General features: G+C 38.2%; 1 long non-coding RNA gene across 1 annotated transcript in view; it reads left to right on the top strand.

The window, feature by feature from the left end:
• The window catches only part of LOC107752373 (uncharacterized), a 14,695-nt gene that overhangs the window by 6,399 nt on the left and 1,319 nt on the right, over window positions 1-6,977 (top strand). The window lies entirely within an intron of this gene.

Genomic DNA, 6,977 nt, shown 5'->3' on the forward strand with positions numbered 1-6,977 from the left:
AGGAAACAGTGGTTGCAATTTATTTTTTAACTCTGTTCCTGAGCATTATAACCCCAATTTGCTATTGTGTGCTGCGCATTTTACTGAGGACAGCTTCCACAACACGAGGGAGTACAGTGCCGGATTCGCCCAACAGTTTTTGTTGAAAGACGGAGCAAGGGGCGTGGCAGTAATGAAACACTGTCTAAGCTGTTCGCCAATCACAACGCACTGGAACACATTTTGTTTTTTGGAAAGCGGACCTTCATCAAAGCCGGAATCGAGCCGTTTGTGCCAGGCTGGGGAGAAAGGTATTGTAATAATGTAAATTATGTGAAAAATAATGCCAGGCCTGGACCTCTCTCGTCCAACACTGTCGTCACTCCTCCTTGTATGCTTCCGGAGCTCCTCCGTGGGACTCGAGACCGGTGAGTGGGGCAGGTGTCGCTCATTATCACTAATAGTTCTCACACCAAAAATGTTGTTTAAAAACCATTTGTTTTATAGCGGTTCTAAACTGGGACACTGCATATAGATATTGTCAGCCATCAGTGATAAAGGATAACTAAAAACTAAATTCCAGAAAATCCAGAATGTGAGGAAGAGGGACTACATTGTGTCACACAGACCATTAGATGCATGTGTTCAGTGGCCTGTGAGATGTTGTATCACTTTAATTAGTTGGAGACTGAAGGGCATGCTGATGTTGGATGATGGGGAGAGGTTGATTGTGTTTAGTCGCACCTCACAGCAGGAATTCTCCTCCAAGTGGCTTTTGTCAAGCTTGACTTGCTCTCTGGGCACAAGGTGAAGTGATCTGAAATGAGATCTAGTGAGTCTGTGTTTGTGAAGATGTATATATATATATGTGTGTGTATATAAATAATCCTGTCACAGAAACACATAATAGTGATGCAAAAAAAAGAGTTTTATTAGAAAATATTGGTGATTTGGTGCTCAATTAGTATTTATGCTCAATTATTATTAATAGTTCTGGGGAAAAAAAGTTTTTACTGCTTAATATTTTTTTGTGGAAACATGATACATTTTTTTCTAAATTTTTTGATAAATAGAAAATTTAAAAGAACAGCATTTATTTGAAATGGAAATATTTTGTAACATTCTCTTTATTGTTACTTTTGATCAATTTAATGTGTCCTTGCTGAATAAAACTATTAATTTCTTTTCTTTTCTTTGCTTTTTTTCTTCTTTTTTTAATCTTACGTACACCAAACTTTGTTTTGAATAGCAGTGAATCATGGTTTCCACAAAAATATTAAGCAGCAAAAACAGCATTGATTGTTTTCAGCATTGATAACAAGAAATGTTTCTTGAGCACCAAATCAGCATATTAGAATGGTTTCTGTGACACTGAATACTGGAGTAAAGGCTGCACAAATTTCAGCTTTGCCATCACAGGAATAAATGACATTTTTAAATATATAGAAAACTGTAATAATATTTCACAATATTACTGTTTTTAAATCAAATAAATGCAACCTTGGGAAGAATAAAATACTTCTTTCATAAATATTAAAAACAATTCTTAATTATTGCAAACTTTGACTGGTAGTGTACAACTGGTAGTTGTATTAGTAAAAGATCAAAGACATTTTTCCACCCAATTCACTGATTTCTGCAGGTAATCCCTAATACATAAAGACCAAAATATTTGTTGAACTGTAATACCGTGTGTCTTATTTATTAGATTATATAATATCAAACAGATGCACTGAAGACCATGACTGACCAAATCATGGTCGATATCATGTTTAATGTGTTTATAAAGTGCCACCAACCTTCATGCATTCTAACATTTATATTACAGCTCACATATGCACTAGATACTGCATGCTGAAATGGAAACACATTATCTCAGAACCCACTATATAGAAAGCCGACTGTAATAGGGAAGAGAAAATAAAGACTTATGGAAAATCAAATGAGGTATGAACCGCCATAAGCACAAAGAAAATTATTCCCTTTGGAAAATCGTGTATTTGCAGAAGATAATTTCTTCTGTGTCTCAATGCACTTGACCCTCTGTGATTATCTCCTCTATGCTTGAACTCTCCTTGAACTTAGAATAACCATCACACAAGTGGGTTATGGCCATCTCCTTTGCATCTGGTTATTCTAGCTCCAATTTTCTGCCTAATACAGCAATTACCTTGATCTATGGTTGAAGTCACCCCTTCATGTATTAGTATTGGAAGCAGCACATTTACTGAAAGACGCACCTGACTGTGACCCTGCTTTTGCTTTTTAATGTCCTGATTAATTTGAATAGTAATTAATTGACTTTACAGGTCGGACATTTCAAATGGACAACCCCTGACGCTTAATCGTCTCATGTGGAAAAAAGAGTTTTGTGAGGGATGACAAGCCCACAATGTTCTCAGGTTCATCAGAATGCTGATTTATTAGTATATGAGAAAGTGAGAGGCCATATAAGAGACTTCAGAATCCGAATATAAAATGATTTAAAAATGATTCAAATAACACATTTGAAACTTAATGTTTTCTAGTAAGCAAATAAAAAGAAAGAAAGATTAGAGATGATCCAATATTCACACAACAGAATCTAGAACAGTATTTAAACTGTTGAAAATATATAAGGTGTTTTACTATATGTAAAAAAATATTAAACAAATATTTAGTGTTTTATGCAAAAAAAAACTTTATATCACAGTAGTAGAATTTTAATGTATTCATGTATATTTTGTGTATCTCTGAACTGTCCAGCAATCAAAGGCTGAAATACCAAAACAAAAAGAAAAAGAACAGCTTGGTCAGCTATGATAACTGAAAGAAAAAGAGAAGCGTAACAATGTCCTCATACTTGAAAGACAGTGAGAAATTAAAAAGAGAAAGACAAACACTATGAGAGAGCATACAGATTCAGTTTCACCAGGAGATGAAAAAACAGATGGCCACCCTCAGCAAGACATGAACAGAGATTTGAAAACATCTTGGGCCCCAGCAGCTAGTAGGTAGTCTGCAGAGCTTCCACAAGGGCAAGTAGAACAATCACAAATAGCAGAGTTTTGCTGCATAAATAGCCTTTAGTCAAAAGACCTAATGTCCAAAATGCATAAACTACTGTTATTCACTGAGCTGTTCTACAACAAGACAGAAAATGTTCAGATTTACATAGTTTAGGTGGTGTCGTGAACACAGTGAGCACGGAGGCTCTTGAAACGTTTATATGTAAACAAGTTGAATATAAAATAAGAAAACGACTGCAAGTTAGTGCTTGTAAGAAATACCTTCTGCCTTCATCTACCCATGAAAAAAGTAAAAGTAACTTTGGGTTAACTGAGGTCAAGTAAGCACATGACTTATGCACTTCAAAGTAATGAAACGAAACTCTTTAGAAGTGAAATGCAGAAAAGCCTTTAAAGAGACTTTAACACAAGATAAATGTGAAGAAATAGCCGTTTTATAAAGCTGAACAGAATGAGTCTTTCTTCAGTGTCTATGCTACATATTGCTGGGATGTTTAGAGCATGTTTCACCAATCATAACCTACACCTCCAGGGGGAAGGATGAAATTCAGTGTCAGCAATAACACAAAGAACCTTGGTTTAACATTTCGCCCAAGCCATGTCCCCACTTACAGCCTAAAGCTTGCACTTGCTATTCTGGCAAGCTGCTTTAGTTCACAGACTGACAATCTCTCCTCCGGCAGTGCTTGACCATCTGAGACGCAAGCTCACTAGCGCGCACACACACACACACACGCACACGCACGCACGCACACACACACACACACACACACACACACACACACACACACACACACACACACACAACACACACACACGCACACGCACGCACGCACACACACACACACACACACACACACACACACACACACACACACACACACACACTCCCTTTCACAAGGGCTTATATTCATTCCTGCTTTAATTGCTAGTTGTTGTGGTGATTTTACTGATATTTGTCAACATAATTTTTCAGCTTTAATATTACAGTTAATGGAGACAAAAAAGAAATTACATTTAGATCAGATCAAACATTCTTAGCATTACAAGATACTGCACAGAACATCACTCATTTCAAAATGAATTCAGCTATACTCAAAGTAAGCGCTGTCAAACACACATGCAAACATTTGCTTTGTCTCTTTTTGCAGCTCGCCAGTCCAGCAAATCTGCACATATAAACACCCACACATTTCTCCCTTTTTTTCCACAGCTCTTCACAAGCAAACTGTTCGAGCCTCTTGCCTGCCAGCCAGTCAAGATGGCCCCCCAACCCTGCAGCCAATCCCACGGTCTGGCACGCAGAAGAAAACCGCAGGCCAGCTGATCCTCTCCCTGGCTACCTTCATCTGCTCCTTTGGAAACCTTTGGACATGCATGAAGTTTTGAGAGCTTCATGGTCTACTGGGCCGGAGCATTTCGGGAAAGAAGGAATGGGTAGAAAGTCATATTCAGGCCTCAGAAATCTGTTACTTGATAACCCTGCTACAACTGATCAGTGCTTGTACAAAAGGCAGAAGCTATGGCTTGAAATGAGGGAAAAGGCCATGGTTAAGTAGCGTTTGGCAGCTAGCGCCTGTTTTATTGTCTGTCGCATGCCGCAGTTGGAGATTTCACGCAATTTAGCCCCAGTCGGCATTGCGAACGTGGCCCTAAGTTTCTTATTAGCAAATCATTTTTGACTTTTATTTCAGATTTTTTTGTGAAGATTCACATTAACTGTCCCAGAAAGTGCTTATCTCGACTCATCCCTCTACCTCATTTGCAGCCTTGCTACCTCACGGCCATCACGCTAATGACTGAAACCTCCAACCTCCCCTAGAAAGAGGAATAACTGGCTATGTGCAAATAGATTATGATGAACTGCTTGAACTGCAATTAAGGCAGAAGGAAGGGAAGGAGACGACAGCAGTTTAGACAACAATTTGGGTGACTGCAGCTGCAGCTGCTCTGTGGTTTAATGCAGTAATTGATAGACTCTGTCTGTCACTAGAGGGATCAGAATGAAAACTTAAATTACCATCATTAGGGTTCTCCTAATTGCTGCATTACACGCAAAGCCTGTTTTTGTTTGTTATTATAAAATGACTCTTCTGTTATCTAATTTGTTCGGGCAGATCTTCCCTTCCTTTGATACGGAAACAAATTAGAATTTGGATTTGGCGCTCAATGGTAAATCCAGACAGGGGCCACTTTCCGAATCGTGGTCATAATATGAACATAATCACAGCTAAGCATTATTTCATTAAACAGGTGCAGTGATTATGCATCTTAAAGTGTTTGTTTGCAAATTTGAATCAATCAGATGGATCCATTGAGAGCATCTTGATCTATTTACTGATTATACGATTGCAAACTGGCATACTCATCAATTTATTCTCACGTGCAATGAAACATCTCATTATTCTAGCATTGTTACGATACATTGAATGTTGTGGGTATGATTGGATTTCTAGCACTGTATATAAATCCATTCATTCAAGGACATGTTAGTGTGATTTCTATGTGTGTGTGTGGCCAGTGTTTCTCATTGCCCCCAGCTCTTTCTCATTAAGAGGTAAAATATAAAGTACAAAGGTAAAAAAAAAAAAAAAAAACGCTGAGACTAAACGGCAGTATGTGACGAATAGGGGTGAGACCGTGTTGACCAGCGACATTCAGAGATCAGTGCCAATAATCAAGTATTAATGATTATTAAATGCGCATATGCTGGAGTTGGGTAATTGGAAGGTTAATCGACGGGCAACGTCAGTGGAGTCACATTTATCAGATTCTATTTGTCTCTTCTGGGGAGGTGGCAGGTTTACAGTAAATACCTTCTGTCCCCACTTACTAAGACTGACAAGGTCTCTGGGTGCTGGGAAGATCTTTTCCCTCGTACTGAATCACCATTCCCCATGAACCAACACACACCAGCCTCACCGAATCATCCAGATGAAAAACTGGAGAGCAACACAGAAGGATAAATTGTATTGTGCCTCTAAGCGAAACTGTACATGTACACCCACCAGCGCAACACGGTCTCACCCCTATTCGTCACATACTGCCGTTTGGTAATCGAGGCCCACAATGAGAAGTGATGGGACCCAGCTACTCAAAAACCCACCCAATGGATAATCATCCACATAAAGCTATATAGCTCTGAAATACAAAGACTAGTCGCTTGATGAAGACTGGGTGATAAACTTCACTCTTTTGACATTTATCTTCTGTAATTATACAAAAGTTAGTCCGTTCCTTTAATTGAATTGATTGAGCTGTGTTCCAAGAGAGCTTATGTTTAGTCCAACAGCACTGGGACTTTTCATCATTTGTATCATTCCAGACAGAGTCCAGACAGAGTGTCACTCTGTGCATTAGTGGTGAGGATTTTTCAGTGACTGTTTCTGCAGGCTACATCAATACACAAGTAGGTGGTGATGGGTTTTTTATAAATGAGGCATTAATTAATTCACTCACCATCCAAAATCGCATGCTTCCTTACTATATAGTAGGTGCAAAAAAGAGTATGTCTGAATTCACAGTGTTCAATAAATATTAGGCAAAAAGAGAATATGCAATTTCAGATACAGCCTCTCTATGAGCGAGTCTTTGAATCATTCATTCAACTGATTTGTTCAAAAACACAGATTCATTCAGGAACAAAATAGCACTATGTTGTGCCCAGACACAACCAAACTTTGTTTAGAATTATAATTTGCTGCTTAATCTAGATAGGGCTATAATATGAATATAATCACAGCATTATTTCATTAAACAGGTGTGGTAATTATGCATGTTGGACTGTTTATTTGCAAATCAGCATCAGTCAAAATTGAACTATTTACGCTGTCAGAGTAAAATTAACAAAATATGTTTCTATAATGTACGTTGCTCAATGTGAACTTCAGATTTAACATAAAAAATATTAACATTAAACTCAAGTATCACAATCATGCTGTTGGCAAGAGCACTATACAGCTGTATATCTCCCTTTCAGTCCGCCCCCCC

Source organism: Sinocyclocheilus rhinocerous, unplaced genomic scaffold (genome assembly GCF_001515625.1).
Source record: "Sinocyclocheilus rhinocerous isolate Xijiao unplaced genomic scaffold, SAMN03320098_v1.1 scaffold381, whole genome shotgun sequence".
NCBI lineage: Eukaryota > Metazoa > Chordata > Actinopteri > Cypriniformes > Cyprinidae > Sinocyclocheilus > Sinocyclocheilus rhinocerous.